The sequence below is a fragment of the Lutra lutra genome, chromosome 8, assembly GCF_902655055.1.
Source record: "Lutra lutra chromosome 8, mLutLut1.2, whole genome shotgun sequence".
Lineage (NCBI taxonomy): Eukaryota > Metazoa > Chordata > Mammalia > Carnivora > Mustelidae > Lutra > Lutra lutra.
Window position 1 is genome coordinate 34,557,542 of NC_062285.1, and position 18,337 is coordinate 34,575,878.

Genomic DNA, 18,337 nt, shown 5'->3' on the forward strand with positions numbered 1-18,337 from the left:
ATGTTTTCAACTCAGTCAGTTCTAACAGCGTCCAAATTTCCACAGCCTCAACTCTGTTACGAATCCATCTTAAGCACACTTCCCTCACAACCTTTGAGGCCTGGTTGACATAGATAGACAGATGGGATGACCACAGGTCGAGCTCTGCCAAGATACGATTTGGGCCCCTTAGTCCCATAGCCTGAACTTCACACATACTCTCCACACGGGCCAGAATCCGTCCTTGTTCAATGTCCTTTCCTCAATTGGGAAGACACTGCCATGAACGGGTGTCTCACTGAAGGAGATTTCCTGAACACAGACCTTCCGATGGTCACATATTAGAAAGTCCCATAGTAGGGCTCTGTACCTGACTCTTCATGATTTCCCCTCACTTCCAACAGCTTCCAACTTTCCAAAGCCTCAACCCAGTCGCGGGTCTTGTCCAAAGGCACAGTTTCCTCACGAAATATGTGGCGTATTCCACATCGGAAAACAGTGCTGATGACCAAGGTCGTGCTTTGCCAAAATACGTCTTGGTCCCCTAAGAGCCGTAGGCTGCGCTTCACTCACAGTATCCAACCTGCCCAGAGTCCGTCCTTGGTCTAGCTTCTTTCCTCAACTGGGATGACACTGCCACGAATGAGTGTGTGACTGTCGGAGTATTTTGGAAAACAAACACTCCCATGCTCACAGTTAAGGAAGTCTCATCCTAGGGCTCTGTACGCGCCTATTCCTGTTTTCAACACAGTCAAATCCAACACCTTCCAGCTTCCGACAGCCTCAACACTGTCCCTCATCCGTCCAAGAGCACACTTCCCTCACCACGCTTGAGGCATTTTGGCAGAGTTAGACAGTGTGGGTGACCACTGGTAGTGCTCTGCCATTATATGATGTAGACATCTAAGAGCCATCGCATGCGCTCACTCACAGTGTTCAACCTGACCTGTGTCCATCCTCATTCTATGTTCTCTCTGCAACTGGGATGACACTGCCACAAATGAGCGTCCGCCTGAAGGAGTTTCCCTGAACACAGACCATCCTAGGTTCACCGTTATGGATGTCTGAGACGAGGGCCCTGTAGGCGCCTATTCATGTATTCCACACTTTCAGGTCCAACAGCTTCCACCATTCCACAGCCTCAAACCTGTCGCGAGTCCCTGCTAAAGCTCACTTTCCTCCCGCGATTTGACGCGTTCTTGACCCAGGAAGACTGTGTGGATGAACACAGTTGGTGTACATCCAATATGGGTTTTGGACGCCTAAGAGCCGAAGCCTGCACTTCATTCCCAGTATCCAACCTGCCTACAGTCCGTCCTTCTTCTAAAGACAGTGTGGATGACCACAGTTGGTGTACATCCAGTATGGTATTGTACCCCTAAGAGCCCAAGACTTGCACTTCATTCCCAGTATTCAAACTTCCTACATCCGTCCTGCTTCTACCGTCTTTTCTCAGCTGGGAAGACACTGCCACGAATGGTGTGTGACTGAAGGAGGTTTTTGGAACACAAACTTTCCTATTCTCACTGTTCAGGGAGTCCCAAGCTAGGGCTCTGTACGTGACTCTCCATGTTTTCAACTCAGTCAGTTCTAACAGCGTCCAAATTTCCACAGCCTCAACTCTGTTACGAATCCATCTTAAGCACACTTCCCTCACAACCTTTGAGGCCTGGTTGACATAGATAGACAGATGGGATGACCACAGGTCGAGCTCTGCCAAGATACGATTTGGGCCCCTTAGTCCCATAGCCTGAACTTCACACATACTCTCCACACGGGCCAGAATCCGTCCTTGTTCAATGTCCTTTCCTCAATTGGGAAGACACTGCCATGAACGGGTGTCTCACTGAAGGAGATTTCCTGAACACAGACCTTCCGATGGTCACATATTAGAAAGTCCCATAGTAGGGCTCTGTACCTGACTCTTCATGATTTTCCCCTCACTTCCAACAGCTTCCAACTTTCCAAAGCCTCAACCCAGTCGCGGGTCTTGTCCAAAGGCACAGTTTCCTCACGAAATATGTGGCGTATTCCACATCGGAAAACAGTGCTGATGACCAAGGTCGTGCTTTGCCAAAATACGTCTTGGTCCCCTAAGAGCCGTAGGCTGCGCTTCACTCACAGTATCCAACCTGCCCAGAGTCCGTCCTTGGTCTAGCTTCTTTCCTCAACTGGGATGACACTGCCACGAATGAGTGTGTGACTGTCGGAGTATTTTGGAAAACAAACACTCCCATGCTCACAGTTAAGGAAGTCTCATCCTAGGGCTCTGTACGCGCCTATTCCTGTTTTCAACACAGTCAAATCCAACACCTTCCAGCTCCCGACAGCCTCAACACTGTCCCTCATCCGTCCAAGAGCACACTTCCCTCACCACGCTTGAGGCATTTTGGCAGAGTTAGACAGTGTGGGTGACCACTGGTAGTGCTCTGCCATTATATGATGTAGACATCTAAGAGCCATCGCATGCGCTCACTCACAGTGTTCAACCTGACCTGTGTCCATCCTCATTCTATGTTCTCTCTGCAACTGGGATGACACTGCCACAAATGAGCGTCCGCCTGAAGGAGTTTCCCTGAACACAGACCATCCTAGGTTCACCGTTATGGATGTCTGAGACGAGGGCCCTGTAGGCGCCTATTCATGTATTCCACACTTTCAGGTCCAACAGCTTCCACCATTCCACAGCCTCAAACCTGTCGTGAATCCCTGCTAAAGCTCACTTTCCTCCCGCGATTTGACGCGTTCTTGACCCAGGAAGACTGTGTGGATGAACACAGTTGGTGTACATCCAATATGGGTTTTGGACGCCTAAGAGACGAAGCCTGCACTTCATTCCCAGTATCCAACCTGCCTACAGTCCGTCCTTCTTCTAAAGACAGTGTGGATGACCACAGTTGGTGTACATCCAGCATGGTATTGTACCCCTAAGAGCCCAAGACTTGCACTTCATTCCCAGTATTCAAACTTCCTACATCCGTCCTACTTCTACCGTCTTTTCTCAGCTGGGAAGACACTGCCACGAATGGTGTGTGACTGAAGGAGGTTTTTGGAACACAAACTTTCCTATTCTCACTGTTCAGGGAGTCCCAAGCTAGGGCTCTGTACGTGACTCTCCATGTTTTCAACTCAGTCAGTTCTAACAGCGTCCAAATTTCCACAGCCTCAACTCTGTTACGAATCCATCTTAAGCACACTTCCCTCACAACCTTTGAGGCCTGGTTGACATAGATAGACAGATGGGATGACCACAGGTCGAGCTCTGCCAAGATACGATTTGGGCCCCTTAGTCCCATAGCCTGAACTTCACACATACTCTCCACGCGGGCCAGAATCCGTCCTTGTTCAATGTCCTTTCCTCAATTGGGAAGACACTGCCATGAACGGGTGTCTCACTGAAGGAGATTTCCTGAACACAGACCTTCCGATGGTCACATATTAGAAAGTCCCATAGTAGGGCTCTGTACCTGACTCTTCATGTTTTCCCCTCACTTCCAACAGCTTCCAACTTTCCAAAGCCTCAACCCAGTCGCGGGTCTTGTCCAAAGGCACAGTTTCCTCACGAAATATGTGGCGTATTCCACATCGGAAAACAGTGCTGATGACCAAGGTCGTGCTTTGCCAAAATACGTCTTGGTCCCCTAAGAGCCGTAGGCTGCGCTTCACTCACAGTATCCAACCTGCCCAGAGTCCGTCCTTGGTCTAGCTTCTTTCCTCAACTGGGATGACACTGACACGAATGAGTGTGTGACTGTCGGAGTATTTTGGAAAACAAACACTCCCTTGCTCACAGTTAAGGAAGTCTCATCCTAGGGCTCTGTACGCGCCTATTCCTGTTTTCAACACAGTCAAATCCAACACCTTCCAGCTCCCGACAGCCTCAACACTGTCCCTCATCCGTCCAAGAGCACACTTCCCTCACCACGCTTGAGGCATTTTGGCAGAGTTAGACAGTGTGGGTGACCACTGGTAGTGCTCTGCCATTATATGATGTAGACATCTAAGAGCCATCGCATGCGCTCACTCACAGTGTTCAACCTGACCTGTGTCCATCCTCATTCTATGTTCTCTCTGCAACTGGGATGACACTGCCACAAATGAGCGTCCGCCTGAAGGAGTTTCCCTGAACACAGACCATCCTAGGTTCACCGTTATGGATGTCTGAGACGAGGGCCCTGTAGGCGCCTATTCATGTATTCCACACTTTCAGGTCCAACAGCTTCCACCATTCCACAGCCTCAAACCTGTCGCGAGTCCCTGCTAAAGCTCACTTTCCTCCCGCGATTTGACGCGTTCTTGACCCAGGAAGACTGTGTGGATGAACACAGTTGGTGTACATCCAATATGGGTTTTGGACGCCTAAGAGCCGAAGCCTGCACTTCATTCCCAGTATCCAACCTGCCTACAGTCCGTCCTTCTTCTAAAGACAGTGTGGATGACCACAGTTGGTGTACATCCAGTATGGTATTGTACCCCTAAGAGCCCAAGACTTGCACTTCATTCCCAGTATTCAAACTTCCTACATCCGTCCTACTTCTACCGTCTTTTCTCAGCTGGGAAGACACTGCCACGAATGGTGTGTGACTGAAGGAGGTTTTTGGAACACAAACTTTCCTATTCTCACTGTTCAGGAAGTCCCAAGCTAGGGCTCTGTACGTGACTCTCCATGTTTTCAACTCAGTCAGTTCTAACAGCGTCCAAATTTCCACAGCCTCAACTCTGTTACGAATCCATCTTAAGCACACTTCCCTCACAACCTTTGAGGCCTGGTTGACATAGATAGACAGATGGGATGACCACAGGTCGAGCTCTGCCAAGATACGATTTGGGCCCCTTAGTCCCATAGCCTGAACTTCACACATACTCTCCACACGGGCCAGAATCCGTCCTTGTTCAATGTCCTTTCCTCAATTGGGAAGACACTGCCATGAACGGGTGTCTCACTGAAGGAGATTTCCTGAACACAGACCTTCCGATGGTCACATATTAGAAAGTCCCATAGTAGGGCTCTGTACCTGACTCTTCATGATTTCCCCTCACTTCCAACAGCTTCCAACTTTCCAAAGCCTCAACCCAGTCGCGGGTCTTGTCCAAAGGCACAGTTTCCTCACGAAATATGTGGCGTATTCCACATCGGAAAACAGTGCTGATGACCAAGGTCGTGCTTTGCCAAAATACGTCTTGGTCCCCTAAGAGCCGTAGGCTGCGCTTCACTCACAGTATCCAACCTGCCCAGAGTCCGTCCTTGGTCTAGCTTCTTTCCTCAACTGGGATGACACTGACACGAATGAGTGTGTGACTGTCGGAGTATTTTGGAAAACAAACACTCCCATGCTCACAGTTAAGGAAGTCTCATCCTAGGGCTCTGTACGCGCCTATTCCTGTTTTCAACACAGTCAAATCCAACACCTTCCAGCTTCCGACAGCCTCAACACTGTCCCTCATCCGTCCAAGAGCACACTTCCCTCACCACGCTTGAGGCATTTTGGCAGAGTTAGACAGTGTGGGTGACCACTGGTAGTGCTCTGCCATTATATGATGTAGACATCTAAGAGCCATCGCATGCGCTCACTCACAGTGTTCAACCTGACCTGTGTCCATCCTCATTCTATGTTCTCTCTGCCACTGGGATGACACTGCCACAAATGAGCGTCCGCCTGAAGGAGTTTCCCTGAACACAGACCATCCTAGGTTCACCGTTATGGATGTCTGAGACGAGGGCCCTGTAGGCGCCTATTCATGTATTCCACACTTTCAGGTCCAACAGCTTCCACCATTCCACAGCCTCAAACCTGTCGTGAGTCCCTGCTAAAGCTCACTTTCCTCCCGCGATTTGACGCGTTCTTGACCCAGGAAGACTGTGTGGATGAACACAGTTGGTGTACATCCAATATGGGTTTTGGACGCCTAAGAGACGAAGCCTGCACTTCATTCCCAGTATCCAACCTGCCTACAGTCCGTCCTTCTTCTAAAGACAGTGTGGATGACCACAGTTGGTGTACATCCAGTATGGTATTGTACCCCTAAGAGCCCAAGACTTGCACTTCATTCCCAGTATTCAAACTTCCTACATCCGTCCTGCTTCTACCGTCTTTTCTCAGCTGGGAAGACACTGCCACGAATGGTGTGTGACTGAAGGAGGTTTTTGGAACACAAACTTTCCTATTCTCACTGTTCAGGGAGTCCCAAGCTAGGGCTCTGTACGTGACTCTCCATGTTTTCAACTCAGTCAGTTCTAACAGCGTCCAAATTTCCACAGCCTCAACTCTGTTACGAATCCATCTTAAGCACACTTCCCTCACAACCTTTGAGGCCTGGTTGACATAGATAGACAGATGGGATGACCACAGGTCGAGCTCTGCCAAGATACGATTTGGGCCCCTTAGTCCCATAGCCTGAACTTCACACATACTCTCCACACGGGCCAGAATCCGTCCTTGTTCAATGTCCTTTCCTCAATTGGGAAGACACTGCCATGAACGGGTGTCTCACTGAAGGAGATTTCCTGAACACAGACCTTCCGATGGTCACATATTAGAAAGTCCCATAGTAGGGCTCTGTACCTGACTCTTCATGATTTCCCCTCACTTCCAACAGCTTCCAACTTTCCAAAGCCTCAACCCAGTCGCGGGTCTTGTCCAAAGGCACAGTTTCCTCACGAAATATGTGGCGTATTCCACATCGGAAAACAGTGCTGATGACCAAGGTCGTGCTTTGCCAAAATACGTCTTGGTCCCCTAAGAGCCGTAGGCTGCGCTTCACTCACAGTATCCAACCTGCCCAGAGTCCGTCCTTGGTCTAGCTTCTTTCCTCAACTGGGATGACACTGACACGAATGAGTGTGTGACTGTCGGAGTATTTTGGAAAACAAACACTCCCATGCTCACAGTTAAGGAAGTCTCATCCTAGGGCTCTGTACGCGCCTATTCCTGTTTTCAACACAGTCAAATCCAACACCTTCCAGCTCCCGACAGCCTCAACACTGTCCCTCATCCGTCCAAGAGCACACTTCCCTCACCACGCTTGAGGCATTTTGGCAGAGTTAGACAGTGTGGGTGACCACTGGTAGTGCTCTGCCATTATATGATGTAGACATCTAAGAGCCATCGCATGCGCTCACTCACAGTGTTCAACCTGACCTGTGTCCATCCTCATTCTATGTTCTCTCTGCCACTGGGATGACACTGCCACAAATGAGCGTCCGCCTGAAGGAGTTTCCCTGAACACAGACCATCCTAGGTTCACCGTTATGGATGTCTGAGACGAGGGCCCTGTAGGCGCCTATTCATGTATTCCACACTTTCAGGTCCAACAGCTTCCACCATTCCACAGCCTCAAACCTGTCGCGAGTCCCTGCTAAAGCTCACTTTCCTCCCGCGATTTGACGCGTTCTTGACCCAGGAAGACTGTGTGGATGAACACAGTTGGTGTACATCCAATATGGGTTTTGGACGCCTAAGAGACGAAGCCTGCACTTCATTCCCAGTATCCAACCTGCCTACAGTCCGTCCTTCTTCTAAAGACAGTGTGGATGACCACAGTTGGTGTACATCCAGTATGGTATTGTACCCCTAAGAGCCCAAGACTTGCACTTCATTCCCAGTATTCAAACTTCCTACATCCGTCCTGCTTCTACCGTCTTTTCTCAGCTGGGAAGACACTGCCACGAATGGTGTGTGACTGAAGGAGGTTTTTGGAACACAAACTTTCCTATTCTCACTGTTCAGGGAGTCCCAAGCTAGGGCTCTGTACGTGACTCTCCATGTTTTCAACTCAGTCAGTTCTAACAGCGTCCAAATTTCCACAGCCTCAACTCTGTTACGAATCCATCTTAAGCACACTTCCCTCACAACCTTTGAGGCCTGGTTGACATAGATAGACAGATGGGATGACCACAGGTCGAGCTCTGCCAAGATACGATTTGGGCCCCTTAGTCCCATAGCCTGCACTTCACACATACTATCCAAACGGGCCAGAATCCGTCCTTGTTCAATGTCCTTTCCTCAATTGGGAAGACACTGCCATGAACGGGTGTCTCACTGAAGGAGATTTCCTGAACACAGACCTTCCGATGGTCACATATTAGAAAGTCCCATAGTAGGGCTCTGTACCTGACTCTTCATGATTTCCCCTCACTTCCAACAGCTTCCAACTTTCCAAAGCCTCAACCCAGTCGCGGGTCTTGTCCAAAGGCACAGTTTCCTCACGAAATATGTGGCGTTTTCCACATCGGAAAACAGTGCTGATGACCAAGGTCGTGCTTTGCCAAAATACGTCTTGGTCCCCTAAGAGCCGTAGGCTGCGCTTCACTCACAGTATCCAACCTGCCCAGAGTCCGTCCTTGGTCTAGCTTCTTTCCTCAACTGGGATGACACTGACACGAATGAGTGTGTGACTGTCGGAGTATTTTGGAAAACAAACACTCCCATGCTCACAGTTAAGGAAGTCTCATCCTAGGGCTCTGTACGCGCCTATTCCTGTTTTCAACACAGTCAAATCCAACACCTTCCAGCTTCCGACAGCCTCAACACTGTCCCTCATCCGTCCAAGAGCACACTTCCCTCACCACGCTTGAGGCCTTTTGGCAGAGTTAGACAGTGTGGGTGACCACTGGTAGTGCTCTGCCATTATATGATGTAGACATCTAAGAGCCATCGCATGCGCTCACTCACAGTGTTCAACCTGACCTGTGTCCATCCTCATTCTATGTTCTCTCTGCCACTGGGATGACACTGCCACAAATGAGCGTCCGCCTGAAGGAGTTTCCCTGAACACAGACCATCCTAGGTTCACCGTTATGGATGTCTGAGACGAGGGCCCTGTAGGCGCCTATTCATGTATTCCACACTTTCAGGTCCAACAGCTTCCACCATTCCACAGCCTCAAACCTGTCGCGAGTCCCTGCTAAAGCTCACTTTCCTCCCGCGATTTGACGCGTTCTTGACCCAGGAAGACTGTGTGGATGAACACAGTTGGTGTACATCCAATATGGGTTTTGGACGCCTAAGAGACGAAGCCTGCACTTCATTCCCAGTATCCAACCTGCCTACAGTCCGTCCTTCTTCTAAAGACAGTGTGGATGACCACAGTTGGTGTACATCCAGTATGGTATTGTACCCCTAAGAGCCCAAGACTTGCACTTCATTCCCAGTATTCAAACTTCCTACATCCGTCCTGCTTCTACCGTCTTTTCTCAGCTGGGAAGACACTGCCACGAATGGTGTGTGACTGAAGGAGGTTTTTGGAACACAAACTTTCCTATTCTCACTGTTCAGGGAGTCCCAAGCTAGGGCTCTGTACGTGACTCTCCATGTTTTCAACTCAGTCAGTTCTAACAGCGTCCAAATTTCCACAGCCTCAACTCTGTTACGAATCCATCTTAAGCACACTTCCCTCACAACCTTTGAGGCCTGGTTGACATAGATAGACAGATGGGATGACCACAGGTCGAGCTCTGCCAAGATACGATTTGGGCCCCTTAGTCCCATAGCCTGAACTTCACACATACTCTCCACACGGGCCAGAATCCGTCCTTGTTCAATGTCCTTTCCTCAATTGGGAAGACACTGCCATGAACGGGTGTCTCACTGAAGGAGATTTCCTGAACACAGACCTTCCGATGGTCACATATTAGAAAGTCCCATAGTAGGGCTCTGTACCTGACTCTTCATGTTTTCCCCTCACTTCCAACAGCTTCCAACTTTCCAAAGCCTCAACCCAGTCGCGGGTCTTGTCCAAAGGCACAGTTTCCTCACGAAATATGTGGCGTATTCCACATCGGAAAACAGTGCTGATGACCAAGGTCGTGCTTTGCCAAAATACGTCTTGGTCCCCTAAGAGCCGTAGGCTGCGCTTCACTCACAGTATCCAACCTGCCCAGAGTCCGTCCTTGGTCTAGCTTCTTTCCTCAACTGGGATGACACTGACACGAATGAGTGTGTGACTGTCGGAGTATTTTGGAAAACAAACACTCCCTTGCTCACAGTTAAGGAAGTCTCATCCTAGGGCTCTGTACGCGCCTATTCCTGTTTTCAACACAGTCAAATCCAACACCTTCCAGCTCCCGACAGCCTCAACACTGTCCCTCATCCGTCCAAGAGCACACTTCCCTCACCACGCTTGAGGCATTTTGGCAGAGTTAGACAGTGTGGGTGACCACTGGTAGTGCTCTGCCATTATATGATGTAGACATCTAAGAGCCATCGCATGCGCTCACTCACAGTGTTCAACCTGACCTGTGTCCATCCTCATTCTATGTTCTCTCTGCCACTGGGATGACACTGCCACAAATGAGCGTCCGCCTGAAGGAGTTTCCCTGAACACAGACCATCCTAGGTTCACCGGTATGGATGTCTGAGACGAGGGCCCTGTACGCGCCTATTCATGTATTCCACACTTTCAGGTCCAACAGCTTCCACCATTCCACAGCCTCAAACCTGTCGTGAGACCCGGCTAAAGCTCACTTTCCTCCCGCGATTTGACGCGTTCTTGACCCAGGAAGACTGTGTGGATGAACACAGTTGGTGTACATCCAATATGGGTTTTGGACGCCTAAGAGACGAAGCCTGCACTTCATTCCCAGTATCCAACCTGCCTACAGTCCGTCCTTCTTCTAAAGACAGTGTGGATGACCACAGTTGGTGTACATCCAGTATGGTATTGTACCCCTAAGAGCCCAAGACTTGCACTTCATTCCCAGTATTCAAACTTCCTACATCCGTCCTACTTCTACCGTCTTTTCTCAGCTGGGAAGACACTGCCACGAATGGTGTGTGACTGAAGGAGGTTTTTGGAACACAAACTTTCCTATTCTCACTGTTCAGGAAGTCCCAAGCTAGGGCTCTGTACGTGACTCTCCATGTTTTCAACTCAGTCAGTTCTAACAGCGTCCAAATTTCCACAGCCTCAACTCTGTTACGAATCCATCTTAAGCACACTTCCCTCACAACCTTTGAGGCCTGGTTGACATAGATAGACAGATGGGATGACCACAGGTCGAGCTCTGCCAAGATACGATTTGGGCCCCTTAGTCCCATAGCCTGAACTTCACACATACTCTCCACACGGGCCAGAATCCGTCCTTGTTCAATGTCCTTTCCTCAATTGGGAAGACACTGCCATGAACGGGTGTCTCACTGAAGGAGATTTCCTGAACACAGACCTTCCGATGGTCACATATTAGAAAGTCCCATAGTAGGGCTCTGTACCTGACTCTTCATGATTTCCCCTCACTTCCAACAGCTTCCAACTTTCCAAAGCCTCAACCCAGTCGCGGGTCTTGTCCAAAGGCACAGTTTCCTCACGAAATATGTGGCGTATTCCACATCGGAAAACAGTGCTGATGACCAAGGTCGTGCTTTGCCAAAATACGTCTTGGTCCCCTAAGAGCCGTAGGCTGCGCTTCACTCACAGTATCCAACCTGCCCAGAGTCCGTCCTTGGTCTAGCTTCTTTCCTCAACTGGGATGACACTGACACGAATGAGTGTGTGACTGTCGGAGTATTTTGGAAAACAAACACTCCCATGCTCACAGTTAAGGAAGTCTCATCCTAGGGCTCTGTACGCGCCTATTCCTGTTTTCAACACAGTCAAATCCAACACCTTCCAGCTTCCGACAGCCTCAACACTGTCCCTCATCCGTCCAAGAGCACACTTCCCTCACCACGCTTGAGGCATTTTGGCAGAGTTAGACAGTGTGGGTGACCACTGGTAGTGCTCTGCCATTATATGATGTAGACATCTAAGAGCCATCGCATGCGCTCACTCACAGTGTTCAACCTGACCTGTGTCCATCCTCATTCTATGTTCTCTCTGCCACTGGGATGACACTGCCACAAATGAGCGTCCGCCTGAAGGAGTTTCCCTGAACACAGACCATCCTAGGTTCACCGATATGGATGTCTGAGACGAGGGCCCTGTACGCGCCTATTCATGTATTCCACACTTTCAGGTCCAACAGCTTCCACCATTCCACAGCCTCAAACCTGTCGTGAATCCCTGCTAAAGCTCACTTTCCTCCCGCGATTTGACGCGTTCTTGACCCAGGAAGACTGTGTGGATGAACACAGTTGGTGTACATCCAATATGGGTTTTGGACGCCTAAGAGACGAAGCCTGCACTTCATTCCCAGTATCCAACCTGCCTACAGTCCGTCCTTCTTCTAAAGACAGTGTGGATGACCACAGTTGGTGTACATCCAGTATGGTATTGTACCCCTAAGAGCCCAAGACTTGCACTTCATTCCCAGTATTCAAACTTCCTACATCCGTCCTGCTTCTACCGTCTTTTCTCAGCTGGGAAGACACTGCCACGAATGGTGTGTGACTGAAGGAGGTTTTTGGAACACAAACTTTCCTATTCTCACTGTTCAGGAAGTCCCAAGCTAGGGCTCTGTACGTGACTCTCCATGTTTTCAACTCAGTCAGTTCTAACAGCGTCCAAATTTCCACAGCCTCAACTCTGTTACGAATCCATCTTAAGCACACTTCCCTCACAACCTTTGAGGCCTGGTTGACATAGATAGACAGATGGGATGACCACAGGTCGAGCTCTGCCAAGATACGATTTGGGCCCCTTAGTCCCATAGCCTGAACTTCACACATACTCTCCACACGGGCCAGAATCCGTCCTTGTTCAATGTCCTTTCCTCAATTGGGAAGACACTGCCATGAACGGGTGTCTCACTGAAGGAGATTTCCTGAACACAGACCTTCCGATGGTCACATATTAGAAAGTCCCATAGTAGGGCTCTGTACCTGACTCTTCATGTTTTCCCCTCACTTCCAACAGCTTCCAACTTTCCAAAGCCTCAACCCAGTCGCGGGTCTTGTCCAAAGGCACAGTTTCCTCACGAAATATGTGGCGTTTTCCACATCGGAAAACAGTGCTGATGACCAAGGTCGTGCTTTGCCAAAATACGTCTTGGTCCCCTAAGAGCCGTAGGCTGCGCTTCACTCACAGTATCCAACCTGCCCAGAGTCCGTCCTTGGTCTAGCTTCTTTCCTCAACTGGGATGACACTGACACGAATGAGTGTGTGACTGTCGGAGTATTTTGGAAAACAAACACTCCCATGCTCACAGTTAAGGAAGTCTCATCCTAGGGCTCTGTACGCGCCTATTCCTGTTTTCAACACAGTCAAATCCAACACCTTCCAGCTTCCGACAGCCTCAACACTGTCCCTCATCCGTCCAAGAGCACACTTCCCTCACCACGCTTGAGGCATTTTGGCAGAGTTAGACAGTGTGGGTGACCACTGGTAGTGCTCTGCCATTATATGATGTAGACATCTAAGAGCCATCGCATGCGCTCACTCACAGTGTTCAACCTGACCTGTGTCCATCCTCATTCTATGTTCTTTCTGCAACTGGGATGACACTGCCACAAATGAGCGTCCGCCTGAAGGAGTTTCCCTGAACACAGACCATCCTAGGTTCACCGTTATGGATGTCTGAGACGAGGGCCCTGTAGGCGCCTATTCATGTATTCCACACTTTCAGGTCCAACAGCTTCCACCATTCCACAGCCTCAAACCTGTCGCGAGTCCCTGCTAAAGCTCACTTTCCTCCCGCGATTTGACGCGTTCTTGACCCAGGAAGACTGTGTGGATGAACACAGTTGGTGTACATCCAATATGGGTTTTGGACGCCTAAGAGACGAAGCCTGCACTTCATTCCCAGTATCCAACCTGCCTACAGTCCGTCCTTCTTCTAAAGACAGTGTGGATGACCACAGTTGGTGTACATCCAGTATGGTATTGTACCCCTAAGAGCCCAAGACTTGCACTTCATTCCCAGTATTCAAACTTCCTACATCCGTCCTACTTCTACCGTCTTTTCTCAGCTGGGAAGACACTGCCACGAATGGTGTGTGACTGAAGGAGGTTTTTGGAACACAAACTTTCCTATTCTCACTGTTCAGGAAGTCCCAAGCTAGGGCTCTGTACGTGACTCTCCATGTTTTCAACTCAGTCAGTTCTAACAGCGTCCAAATTTCCACAGCCTCAACTCTGTTACGAATCCATCTTAAGCACACTTCCCTCACAACCTTTGAGGCCTGGTTGACATAGATAGACAGATGGGATGACCACAGGTCGAGCTCTGCCAAGATACGATTTGGGCCCCTTAGTCCCATAGCCTGAACTTCACACATACTCTCCACACGGGCCAGAATCCGTCCTTGTTCAATGTCCTTTCCTCAATTGGGAAGACACTGCCATGAACGGGTGTCTCACTGAAGGAGATTTCCTGAACACAGACCTTCCGATGGTCACATATTAGAAAGTCCCATAGTAGGGCTCTGTACCTGACTCTTCATGATTTCCCCTCACTTCCAACAGCTTCCAACTTTCCAAAGCCTCAACCCAGTCGCGGGTCTTGTCCAAAGGCACAGTTTCCTCACGAAATATGTGGCGTATTCCACATCGGAAAACAGTGCTGATGACCAAGGTCGTGCTTTGCCAAAATACGTCTTGGTCCCCTAAGAGCCGTAGGCTGCGCTTCACTCACAGTATCCAACCTGCCCAGAGTCCGTCCTTGGTCTAGCTTCTTTCCTCAACTGGGATGACACTGCCACGAATGAGTGTGTGACTGTCGGAGTATTTTGGAAAACAAACACTCCCATGCTCACAGTTAAGGAAGTCTCATCCTAGGGCTCTGTACGCGCCTATTCCTGTTTTCAACACAGTCAAATCCAACACCTTCCAGCTCCCGACAGCCTCAACACTGTCCCTCATCCGTCCAAGAGCACACTTCCCTCACCACGCTTGAGGCATTTTGGCAGAGTTAGACAGTGTGGGTGACCACTGGTAGTGCTCTGCCATTATATGATGTAGACATCTAAGAGCCATCGCATGCGCTCACTCACAGTGTTCAACCTGACCTGTGTCCATCCTCATTCTATGTTCTCTCTGCCACTGGGATGACACTGCCACAAATGAGCGTCCGCCTGAAGGAGTTTCCCTGAACACAGACCATCCTAGGTTCACCGTTATGGATGTCTGAGACGAGGGCCCTGTAGGCGCCTATTCATGTATTCCACACTTTCAGGTCCAACAGCTTCCACCATTCCACAGCCTCAAACCTGTCGCGAGTCCCTGCTAAAGCTCACTTTCCTCCCGCGATTTGACGCGTTCTTGACCCAGGAAGACTGTGTGGATGAACACAGTTGGTGTACATCCAATATGGGTTTTGGACGCCTAAGAGACGAAGCCTGCACTTCATTCCCAGTATCCAACCTGCCTACAGTCCGTCCTTCTTCAGACAGTGTGGATGACCACAGTTGGTGTACATCCAGTATGGTATTGTACCCCTAAGAGCCCAAGACTTGCACTTCATTCCCAGTATTCAAACTTCCTACATCCGTCCTGCTTCTACCGTCTTTTCTCAGCTGGGAAGACACTGCCACGAATGGTGTGTGACTGAAGGAGGTTTTTGGAACACAAACTTTCCTATTCTCACTGTTCAGGGAGTCCCAAGCTAGGGCTCTGTACGTGACTCTCCATGTTTTCAACTCAGTCAGTTCTAACAGCGTCCAAATTTCCACAGCCTCAACTCTGTTACGAATCCATCTTAAGCACACTTCCCTCACAACCTTTGAGGCCTGGTTGACATAGATAGACAGATGGGATGACCACAGGTCGAGCTCTGCCAAGATACGATTTGGGCCCCTTAGTCCCATAGCCTGAACTTCACACATACTCTCCACACGGGCCAGAATCCGTCCTTGTTCAATGTCCTTTCCTCAATTGGGAAGACACTGCCATGAACGGGTGTCTCACTGAAGGAGATTTCCTGAACACAGACCTTCCGATGGTCACATATTAGAAAGTCCCATAGTAGGGCTCTGTACCTGACTCTTCATGTTTTCCCCTCACTTCCAACAGCTTCCAACTTTCCAAAGCCTCAACCCAGTCGCGGGTCTTGTCCAAAGGCACAGTTTCCTCACGAAATATGTGGCGTTTTCCACATCGGAAAACAGTGCTGATGACCAAGGTCGTGCTTTGCCAAAATACGTCTTGGTCCCCTAAGAGCCGTAGGCTGCGCTTCACTCACAGTATCCAACCTGCCCAGAGTCCGTCCTTGGTCTAGCTTCTTTCCTCAACTGGGATGACACTGACACGAATGAGTGTGTGACTGTCGGAGTATTTTGGTAAAAAACACTCCCATGCTCACAGTTAAGGAAGTCTCATCCTAGGGCTCTGTACGCGCCTATTCCTGTTTTCAACACAGTCAAATCCAACACCTTCCAGCTTCGACAGCCTCAACACTGTCCCTCATCCGTCCAAGAGCACACTTCCCTCACCACGCTTGAGGCATTTTGGCAGAGTTAGACAGTGTGGGTGACCACTGGTAGTGCTCTGCCATTATATGATGTAGACATCTAAGAGCCATCGCATGCGCTCACTCACAGTGTTCAACCTGACCTGTGTCCATCCTCATTCTATGTTCTCTCTGCCACTGGGATGACACTGCCACAAATGAGCGTCCGCCTGAAGGAGTTTCCCTGAACACAGACCATCCTAGGTTCACCGTTATGGATGTCTGAGACGAGGGCCCTGTAGGCGCCTATTCATGTATTCCACACTTTCAGGTCCAACAGCTTCCACCATTCCACAGCCTCAAACCTGTCGTGAGTCCCTGCTAAAGCTCACTTTCCTCCCGCGATTTGACGCGTTCTTGACCCAGGAAGACTGTGTGGATGAACACAGTTGGTGTACATCCAATATGGGTTTTGGACGCCTAAGAGACGAAGCCTGCACTTCATTCCCAGTATCCAACCTGCCTACAGTCCGTCCTTCTTCTAAAGACAGTGTGGATGACCACAGTTGGTGTACATCCAGTATGGTATTGTACCCCTAAGAGCCCAAGACTTGCACTTCATTCCCAGTATTCAAACTTCCTACATCCGTCCTGCTTCTACCGTCTTTTCTCAGCTGGGAAGACACTGCCACGAATGGTGTGTGACTGAAGGAGGTTTTTGGAACACAAACTTTCCTATTCTCACTGTTCAGGGAGTCCCAAGCTAGGGCTCTGTACGTGACTCTCCATGTTTTCAACTCAGTCAGTTCTAACAGCGTCCAAATTTCCACAGCCTCAACTCTGTTACGAATCCATCTTAAGCACACTTCCCTCACAACCTTTGAGGCCTGGTTGACATAGATAGACAGATGGGATGACCACAGGTCGAGCTCTGCCAAGATACGATTTGGGCCCCTTAGTCCCATAGCCTGAACTTCACACATACTCTCCACGCGGGCCAGAATCCGTCCTTGTTCAATGTCCTTTCCTCAATTGGGAAGACACTGCCATGAACGGGTGTCTCACTGAAGGAGATTTCCTGAACACAGACCTTCCGATGGTCACATATTAGAAAGTCCCATAGTAGGGCTCTGTACCTGACTCTTCATGATTTTCCCCTCACTTCCAACAGCTTCCAACTTTCCAAAGCCTCAACCCAGTCGCGGGTCTTGTCCAAAGGCACAGTTTCCTCACGAAATATGTGGCGTTTTCCACATCGGAAAACAGTGCTGATGACCAAGGTCGTGCTTTGCCAAAATACGTCTTGGTCCCCTAAGAGCCGTAGGCTGCGCTTCACTCACAGTATCCAACCTGCCCAGAGTCCGTCCTTGGTCTAGCTTCTTTCCTCAACTGGGATGACACTGACACGAATGAGTGTGTGACTGTCGGAGTATTTTGGTAAAAAACACTCCCATGCTCACAGTTAAGGAAGTCTCATCCTAGGGCTCTGTACGCGCCTATTCCTGTTTTCAACACAGTCAAATCCAACACCTTCCAGCTTCCGACAGCCTCAACACTGTCCCTCATCCGTCCAAGAGCACACTTCCCTCACCACGCTTGAGGCATTTTGGCAGAGTTAGACAGTGTGGGTGACCACTGGTAGTGCTCTGCCATTATATGATGTAGACATCTAAGAGCCATCGCATGCGCTCACTCACAGTGTTCAACCTGACCTGTGTCCATCCTCATTCTATGTTCTCTCTGCCACTGGGATGACACTGCCACAAATGAGCGTCCGCCTGAAGGAGTTTCCCTGAACACAGACCATCCTAGGTTCACCGTTATGGATGTCTGAGACGAGGGCCCTGTAGGCGCCTATTCATGTATTCCACACTTTCAGGTCCAACAGCTTCCACCATTCCACAGCCTCAAACCTGTCGCGAGTCCCTGCTAAAGCTCACTTCAGTTGGTGTACATCCATGATGGGTTTTGACCCCTAGGAGCCGAAGCCTGCACTTCATTCCCAGTATCCAACCTGCCTACAGTCCGTCTTGCTTCTACCTCTTTCCTCAACTTGGAAGACACTGGCCGGAATGAGTGTGTGACTGAAGGAGGTTTCTG